Raw genomic sequence first — 10,809 nt, 5'->3', positions numbered from 1 at the left:
AATATTTACTGATCAAAAAAGATTTCAAGTAATAAAAGGTGTTTATTTCTTTAACTTAGGCATCATTTCTGAAAGAGTACTCAACGGACTTAACCCATATAAGCCAATTTCAGAAAAGTTGGTGTTATTTCTAGCTACAAGCAAAATATCCAAGTCTGAAATATTTGAATGACGTGACAATATTTTGCCAGGAAATTAAGTTTTATAAGGTAATGTATATTTAAAAAACCTCATCTCACAATCTAATAGTGCAGAAGGAAACATATGATGAGTTAATAAAATATAAAATGTTAGTTAATAAAGTGTGCCATTTAATAATAGGTGTTGATTATAGATTTAGCAAAGTTTGAAGTATGAAATTGTTGTCCCAAAACCTGTTTTATTTTATTGAAAAGTCCAGCTTCTTTTACAATCGGATTCATGAACTGAATTTCAACACATTTATGGTTGGTTAAATAATGCATGTATTTCTGACAAGTATTTTTATTTTACTTTTTGTTTCGTATCGTCTCCATAAACTAAAAATACCGTTTTAGGAAAGTGACTTTGTTTAATATGGTGATTTTGACCAAAAAGTACCAGAGAGTGTTTTACATAGTGATTCTGACCAATCTGTTTCGGCGAGTTTCTTTTTCATAGTGATTTTGACCAAATAATCAACGATTTTAATTTAAATAATGATTCTGACCAAACCGTATCAATGAATTTGTTGTCGTTTTTTACCAAAAATTGTCAGTAATTTGTTTAACATAGTGATTTGACCAAAAATATCAATTTATCATTTTTATGTCATTTCCAAAAATCAGAACAATCATTTATCTAGTCAATGAGTTTGTTTTACTTGATGGTTTGACCAAACAATATAAAAAATACACAATGTGTTACGTTAGGATCATAAGTTTATTACAATCGTGCTAACTATTGTTGGAGCATATCAGACTTAAGCCTCTTTTAAAATATTAGTAAATCAAAAACAGGTCGTTTACTATATTACAACGATTTTGGAGCCTCACTATGTTGTTACAGTCATATCGACGCTTTCAGTGGTGTTCTATCTGACGAACGTGCATCTCGACAATAGTCCTATAGCGTACTTGACGTTGCAAAAGGCTCCATCGTAAGACTCTAATGATAGAAGCACACCATTCTCCTTGCATATTTTTCCATAATCCATCTAGTGTAAGAGAACGTTGTTTAGTAGCGCCCGTTTCAACAGTCCAATCGCACAAAAATCCGTAGGGGATGACATGATCAATATGTTTTCGTTTGAAATAGCATGAATACCCGTTTCGTTCTCCAGCTGTTTAAGGTACTAACGGATATTTCGTGCAAGTAACTTGTACACACGGGACTTAATTGTGTCGTTTTTCAGATGGAGATCGTTCTTGATTATGTTATAAACTGTTGCCTAGGGAACTTGGACGGCTTTTACAATTAACCTTGTTTTCCAGGATTCACACCTGTAACAAAACGCCACACTTTGCTTACCACGGCTGGAGAACGAATTTTTGCAGGTCTCTTTCTGGATGATACTGGTGCCCCATGTTGATCCATATTCTATTGTTTTCCAATGTCATTACGCACAAAATATATTATTTTCTTAAAAAGTCTAAATACCCGATCTAAACACATCTTTATGACATGAGTGTATGAATATATTGCGTCAGAAATTGTTGTTACATACCTTTCCCAAAAGGAATCAATCTTCGGTGGAATTACATCGCAACTTTACATCAACTGTAGTTGTCATTTGACTTGCTAATTTGTATATTCAAAATCGTTTTCTTATAACGTACTCAGGATCTTGTAATTATGTTACCTGAAGTTTTAACTGGAAATTAGATACATCTAAATCACATCTTAAGAACGTTTGACCATTTTTGCAGTATTCTCTGAAATAGCTGAATGCAAGAAGAAGTGTTATTATATAGATATGACACTTACTTGATCTTCTTCAAAAGATCTTTTAAAGAAGTGGCTTACTATTTCATTCTCTGAAGAGGAACTCTCGCTAGGAGAAGACAGAGTCACTTGATGCTTGCAGTCATGCTTGATTAATAGCTCTGTTGGCACATAAAAGCACAATACTCATGAGGAAAACTTCAAATATATAAGTATTTGGTGAGATAGAACACATATTTGACTTGTGTTGGCATTATAACTTTACCCCATAACTCTAAACTATAGATGATTGAATGGAAACATAATATTATTATGTTTGTTTGTTTGTTTTGAAATTCGCGCAAAGCTACACGAGGGCTATCTGCGCTAGCCGTCCCTAATTTAGCAGTGTAAGATTAGAGGGAAGGCAGCTAGTCATCACCATCCACCGCCAACTCTTGGGTTACTCTTTTACCAACGAATAGTGGGATTGACCGTCACATTATAACGTCCTCACAGCTGAAAGGGCGAGCAGGTTTAGTGTGACGGGGATCCGAACCTGCAACCCGCACATTGCGAGTCGAGCTCCCTAACCACCTGGCCATGATATTATTATGAACTATATAGACAACAAAATTGCTCATACAATTGATATTTATGTTTCTCAGTACCTTAAAGTTGTCTAAAATATTGCAGTCTATTCATACCTGGAAACTGGTCTTGTGGTATGGGGGAAGAAATATTGTGAAGTTGATCATTTGTAACTAGAATTATTGTTGAAATACGTATGTAAAATAATATTAGGGTGAAAAATTTGTTGAACTGTGTATATAAAAGAAGATTGAATCAATCAATTAAACCTTATATGAAACATGGATCATGGGCTAAGCAGTCATGCCAGAGACTACAAGGTTCAAGCATAGCAATCCGTCCCTTAAATGTTACTATCAGTACCTTAAATGTTACCATTCAGTACCTTAAATGTTTCCATCAGCCTCTTAAGTGTTACCATCAGTGCCTTAAATGTTACGATTTATTACCTTAAACGTTTAAATCAGTTCCTTAATTGTTACCATCAGTCCCTTAAATGTTACCATTCAGTACCTTAAATGTTACCATTCAGTATCTTAAATGTTCACCATTCAGTATCTTAAATGTTACCATCAGTATCTTAAATGTTACCAATCAGTACTTTAAATGTTACCATCAGTACCTTAAATGTTTCCACCAGTCCCTTAAGTGTTATCATCAGCACCTTAAATGTTTTTTATTTTATTTTATAATTGTTTGCAAAACTACACAAGAGCTCTATTTCGAAGTGTTATTCTGAGGAAATGCAGCTAGTCAATAGCACTCACCATCTACTCTTGGGCTATTCTTCTCTGATGGAATAGCAGGATTTTCCATTTCTAAAGTAATTAATTGTTGTTTCTCAAATCAATAGAAAAGTTGAGCTTACATCATAAGAACAATAATATATCTGAGAATTCTGATATTATTTTTTTATTAAACATGCAAGAAACAACAAAATGTGAAGCATTAGGATGGTATATGTACTTTCTCACATAGACTTTTATTTCACTAAATGTTCCATTGTTAATAACTAAATTCTTCAAATGAATTAACATCAATCATAAAAACCAAAATAAAGAATTGACAACGTTTTTCACTGGATTGTTGAACATTTGTAGCTTTTTTTTATAAGGTTACACTCAATAGAAAAATGGAAGTCATTCACAATATCACGAGAAACCCATGAACACATCAAAACATAAAGAATACACCAATTCCACCACATTCGTTTCACTGAGTGTATTTACTTTCATTACTAATTTCCGTATTTGAAAAAAATAACTATTGTATGGCTGATGCTGCGTATTTCTAATCTTATTATATGAACCATAGACTATAAACGATCATTTCAGAGACTCTAAGGTTCAGCCATATCTATTCTAATTTGTAAACTGCTTTCAAGGGGAAGAACAATCACCCAGCAGCACCACCCGCCTAAATGCATACTTTAACCGCAGACTCGAGCCTTGGACTTTCAAATCCACAGCATAGCACGCTAGTCACTAGGGCACGCCCGATTTCTGTACGGATGACCAAGGTAACACATTGGCAAATACATGTAGATATAAGCCTAGTTAAGTGTACGAGCTCTATCTAAATAAGATATTCTGTTATTTTCACTACCATATTAAACACCCTGAAATCATTAACTTTAAGTGAGATATGTATAACGTACAATGGGGACCTACTTCATTCCCTTGTCCTACAATTTAAAAAATAACATATATGAGAAAATAAATTACAGACTGACCTCTCCCCCCCCAGAAAAAACAAACTTTATTTAGGAATTCTGTCTCCTAGTTTTACTTACAGGCAACTGGTCAATAGTCTTATCTCACCTACTTGGCTTCGTGCTAAATAAATTTTAATCGCGATTCGGCTATAATGTGACCAATGTATTAAGGACTCAACTTTCTAACAATGTAACTTTTGAAAACTGTTTATTTGTTGTAGTTAAACGTTAAGAATTAGATAATAATTGTATAACTATAAATTTAACAATCGAGTCTATTTAAGCATAATAAATCACCCCCCCCCAAACAAAAAAACTGAAAAAGAAAGAAAGGGAGATTTTAAAGAGACAGGCACAAGTTGGTGATCAATCTCGGAAGTTTTGAAAGATTTGCCAGATCACAGAGAAAAGTTGGTTGCTTCTGAAAGGTCTATATATCAGAAACAATCCCAATCATTTATCTAGCTCTAGGCATTATGCCCTTCTTCGAAGATAACGGATGACCTTATCATAAACCTGTCATTCAATCAATCTCTAAGATTTGTATTGTCTCTAATAACTAAATATATTTTGTTTCGCTTAAAATTTAAGCTAAATTCAACCTGAATGAATGTGTTGTTCTCCATCTCGCTTTCCCTGTAATTCTATAATACAAAGCTCTTATCCTAGAAATGCACTAATATATTTTAGTAAGGGAACATTAGGCAATAAATATAAATAAAATGGGTTCAACCACTGCATATAACTTACTTAGGATAATATACTTATTACACTATTTGTTGGGCCCGGCAGGGCCAGGTGGTTAGGACGCTCGACTCGCGATCCTCGTCCTACCGAACATGCTCGCCCTTTCAGCCGTGGGAACGTAATAATGTAACGGTCAGTCCCACTATTCGTTGGTGGGTGGTGATGACTAGCTGTCTTTCACTGCTGAATTAGGGACGGCTAGCTCAGATAGCCCTTGTGTAGCTTTACGCGAAATTCAAACCAAACCACTCCTTGTAAAAGCTTTAAGATGGAATAGTTTCAGTGGTGTGGTGTCTGTAGGCCACGGGAGGGCAAGTCCCCCCCCCCCCAAGTGCTTTTCATACACTGTTTTAACATATCCATGATGAACTATGTTCAAAATAAGTTAATCAAAGTAAAGATGAAAAGTAAAAGACACCCAATTTTTTATTCTTACTAATCAAAATGCTTTGTTTTCTGACTGTGCTCTCCTCTAAAAAAAAACGAAAGTTGCATGACGTCACTGGATTGTTTGTAACTCTTGATAAATTCTTCCATCATCAAAGATATTTTTAAGCATTACTTACATTTAGATTGACGGAACGTTTGAACCATTTGTATACAACAAATAGTTTATTGATTATTTAAGAAAGTGGAATTTTAAAACAAAAAGGAAGCTTTCACACGTTGGATAAATGGCTAGGTCAAACGACCTCTATGGTTCAGGTATAATAGCCCCTAGGTGTTTCGAGGTATACTATTTTTTAGGAGTATCGGTTTGTTTGAGAATGATGTAGCTTTTAATTCTCAGACTTTGGCAAAAATAATCCATTGCAAATATTTTTCTTAATAATGTTCTAATTTTCATTCAATTAATATAAAAAAATGAGGAATCCCAGTAATTGTTAATTTGAAATTCGAAAATACCAAATAACCTACTTTCCGAAATAATTAGATGACGACTGATAAGAGTTATCTACAATTATAAAACTACTTTTAGAAATAATTAGATGACGACTGATAAGAGTTATCTACAATTATAAAACTACTTTCCGAAATAATTAGGTGACGACTGATAAGAGTTATTTACAATTATAAAACTACTTTAAGAAATAATTAGGTGGCGACTGATAAGAGTTATTTACAATTATAAAACTACTTTAAGAAACAATTAGGTGACGACTGATAAGAGTTATTTACAATTATAAAACTACTTTCCGAAATAATTAGGTGACGACTGATAAGAGTTGTCTATAATTATAAAACTTTTTTCAATCAAGCACATTTTTTTATTGAAAAAAATAAACAGTTTTCCAAAGCATTTCAGATAAAGCACAGGTATGATGATAATGTCTCCCAGTGGGATAGCGGTACGTTTACGGTCTTATAACGCTAAAATCCGGGGCTCGATTCCCCGCGGTGGACACAGCAGATAGCCCAATGTGGATTTGTCATAAAACAAACAAACCTAATGATAAACATAAACTTTATTTAGGCTAATAATTATTGGAAAGTACTCCATGACAAAACAACAACAACTTTAATATAGAAAATGATGCTAAATTTAATTCTACAGCATCATTCAAAATTCCAACAGGAATGCTCTTACCAAACTTCTTACGAATGATTATCTACATCATCATTCAAAACACGAACACACTTGCTCAACCTAATGGTCCCTCGCTGGCTCAGCGGTAAGCCCGAATTCGGGTTACGATTCCCGCGATGGGCAGAAAACAGATAGCCCATTGTTTAGCCCATTTAATATAGTTGCGAAGTACCTAGTGCACGACAGAAATGTGGACAGCTGCTTTTATTGAGGATGTTAAATATATAAATTGGTAAATTTATTTTGAATGGTATGAAGTAATCGGAATGCACGATACACTGTACAGTCCATTTTGTTTCACTTGACCAAAATATCTCATTTTTAGGGGGACCATAAAACTGATGTTAGTTGTATCCGTGTTTTCTTACAGAATTATATGTTTGTCCTTGAAATTATAGAAAAACAACTTGTACGCTTACTCACACACATACAAGATTATATACGTACATTCGGATTAGTCGATTCGTTTCTCAGGTCTATGTTAACCTTCAGGTTAACTTACGGATGCAAATCATAGTACTACTAATGAAACTCTTAGAATCCTATATTTAGGTTAGTTAGGTACTTTGTTCTCGTATGCCTTCTAAGAAACACTGAAACTTGTTTATACGACCAATGAAGCCGGAGTTACCTGAATAAAAGTTCCAAAAGAAATTTCTACCACGTGTAAACAGCAGCTAGCCTTGATTAAACGTTAGGGGAATTAAAAAAAATCACAAGAAATTCTGACGACGGAAAACTTGTTTGCTCTCTGAAAGCAACTTTTGTTATGTTTCAAAACAATAAACAAACCGAAACTACAAAACAGAGATAAGACCCTGAAAGCGTGTACATATGCAGTCTCCAGCTATCAAGTAACGTGTTTTCATGTAACAAAAGACTGGTACATAGTCTATGTCGTACAGCTAAGTATAAAAGGATTTAAGCCTTTTTATGAGGGTAAAATCGCAAAACTACATACGCTATGCTTACTATATAATTACACTGAAGACTTAGGAAATAGGCTTAATTCTTCAGAGACAATATTAAATCTATATTTTGTATTAACAGAAACTGTTGAAAAGAATATCCTTGCTAAAAAAAATTTTTTTAAAGTTGCTGTTTCTGTACGTCTAAATTTTCACGGTGAGTAAAAGTATCTTGAACATTCTTCATAACACATCAGTCAACAACTTTATTATCATTACAATTACATCTATAATCTTAAACTTCTGACTGAAAAAATAGTACTAGTCGCTAAACATCACCATTATGTAAACGATCCACGGAGTCCCTTTCAATAAACTGTTCTGATTAGTGTAATGACAAATAACAAGGAGTTTACATTTCCAATGTTTTAAATTCCATCTGATATAATAACATTTTTTTTCCATTCTGTGTTATTTTGGTTTGTTTGTTTGAAGTTAAGCACAAAGCAACACTATGGGATATCTTTGCTCTGCCCACAACAGGTATCGAAACCCGGACTCTAGCGCTCTAAGTCTGCAGACATACCGTTGTGCCACTGAGAGGGGGGCATGTGTTATTTTGGATATAAATGTATTATTTTTCCTACTGTTCATTTCGTATTAGAATTAATTTTTGTGCCTGTGTGCTTTGATTTGTTCGTATATTTATATGTATATTCAAGTTTCGTTCATTATTTCTAAACATAATCTTTTTGAAATATCAGCCAGATTTTATCTCATATCTGTGTTAAGGTATCTTGATCAAACACCTAGTTTTCAGACTTCACGGATGATAAAATAAGTGTATTCCGAGACGTAAATAATACTGTGTTTCGTCTCTACTCACCACACCGTTGTCTTCTGGTAAGCTTAGAACGCTAAACTCGAGTTAGATCCTTGCGATGTCACTAGCTGCTTGAGTACAATGTGTTACCTTTAGTTGTTTGTGCCCAACATGGGGGATCGAACGTCAGATTTTCGTGCTGTAAGTCCGTAAACCTACCGCTATCTTATCGAGGGGACTTTACGTCTATTATTACCACATTTCAATCAGAGTAGATTAGTTCTTGTTAACATTCTTGACCTATACTACTTTTTTGATAAAACTAATTAATATTAACCTATTTTGGCTAAAAACGTATTAATCATCCTTGACAGACCCATAAATTTAGTCCAGGCCCTTCAGTTAAGAGTTAAGTAGAATGGCTCAAATGCACTGGCACTCACTTGTTTTTTTAATAATACTTTCACACAAATTATGTAGTTTTTTCATGTTTGTAGGTCATTCGTCTCGAGACATAGTTCTGCGTTGCTGAACATAAAATAGTCTTTTCTGAGCCTGCTTTTTGGAAGCGTTTTGGTAGGAGAGAAAAAAGACTGAAATATACAAAGTTATTAAAACAATATTTCTGGAATTGAATGGCATTGTAAAGAACTATAATTTTGAAAGGACTGGACATGCATTACGAAATTGCTAATTTGAGTATTAGAGCAATATGTTTATAACTGTAAGAACTATGCACAACTAGAAATTCCCAAAATATGATAATAAGCTTACTCATCCGCTTTTGTCCACCCTCCCCATCTTGAAGAACGTCCTATCTGTAATAATAAATAGAATATAAGTTGAAATATTTAGTAATATATTAGTCTGAATCGGGCAACAATAACTCATATTATGACCGGTTGAGGATTATAGTTTTGATCAGCTCTTGCCTCTTTAACCCAGTCATTGGTTAATAGTCAGTTAACTGTCTCTTATCGAAAGCCTTTATTTATTTGGTTTCAATATCTTCATCACAGAATCGTGCTTAGGCTTAGAGGCTGCCAAATTTTCTTTCTTTTTTTTATTTTGTAATGTTCGTGTCATTATAGATTGGCTGCTAAAACCCGCACTCACTGACCTGGCTAAGATAAATAAAATTTAAAACTAAACTATGAAACCAAACAACATATTTCTTTACTATACACACAAAGAAACATCAAGCGTTGAACTTCAAATCATATTACGCGATTTGTTTTAACCATGAAATGGGAAAAGGTCAAAAGAGAAAAAAAAAGAAACAAAAAGAAACAAAAACTTTGGATTACATTTATTATTTTGATTCTTACATTTTAAGCTAATGACATTGACGGTGCTAACAATAGATTATACAAACAACAAAAATAATAGAACAATTATATTATTTGATTAGTATGAGAGCATCACACACACATGCCCCCCCCCCCAGTGGTACAGCGGTATGTCTGCGGACATACAACGCTAGAATCCGGGTTTCGATACCCGTGGTGGGCAGAGCACAGATAGCCCATTGTGTAGCTTTGTGCTTAATTTCAAACAAACAAACAAAGCATCACACACTTCAGTCACGAGGTATTAATTGAACATAACTTGAATAGAATGTCTAAATGATATGAAGAAACATCAAGATTATCCTTTTTTTGTATAAATAATGGTAAAACTGCAGGATATGAAACTGCAGTGTTTTATCGCATGTTTTCCAACACTATTCCTAATCAAAAGATCGACACAATGGAAACAAAGATAATAGTCAGTATTCTCTAACAACACAGCAAAGTGGCTTTGAATCGAACCTTTAGCGTCATAGTCGAGCCAATAAGGACAAATGATTCTTCCATTTCACCCTTTCTCTTAAAAATGAATATGTCCGAGCAATGCTGCATATATTTCAAACCATATATACATATAGGTTCAATGTGTTGAGTAAAATACAACGCAAAATACCCTAACTTATAATTTGTACTCCACCATTATAAGAAGCACAGTTTTATTCTTTCGATTTGCCTTTGCCTATGGTTACTGGTAAGGAGTGGATTTCCCTGAAACCGGTATAAGTCAGAGGAAAGTGATGAATCGAATGATCAAATGGGCTTCGTATTTATTTCTAGTGCTTTATATAACTAGCTTAGTTTTTGCTATTGATTTTGTTGTACTCGTTTACTGGAATTTGTAGCCACCTCAGGGAACTCCAACGTAAGCCTCGATATTTAACGATATTGATAAACAGATATTTCTAATACGATTGTTTGTTTCTTTGTAATTAAGCACAAAGCTATACAATGGGCTATGTGGGCTCTGCCCACCACGAGTATCGAAACTCGGTTTCTAATATGATATATTTACAGAAAATAAATATCAAAGATTGTTTGTAAATAAAAACCTTGACAATTTCCTTAATTCGAATGAACTTGGCCCGGCATGGCCAGGTGGTTAAGGCGCTCGACGCGCAATATGAGGGTCGCGGGTTCGAATCCCCGTCACACCAAACATGCTCGCCCTTTCAGCCGTGGGGGCGTTATAATGTGACGGTCAATCCCAC

Source organism: Limulus polyphemus, unplaced genomic scaffold (assembly GCF_000517525.1).
Source record: "Limulus polyphemus unplaced genomic scaffold, Limulus_polyphemus-2.1.2 Scaffold165, whole genome shotgun sequence".
In the NCBI taxonomy this organism is placed as follows: Eukaryota; Metazoa; Arthropoda; class Merostomata; order Xiphosura; family Limulidae; genus Limulus; species Limulus polyphemus.
This window is presented reverse-complemented; position numbering follows the sequence as displayed.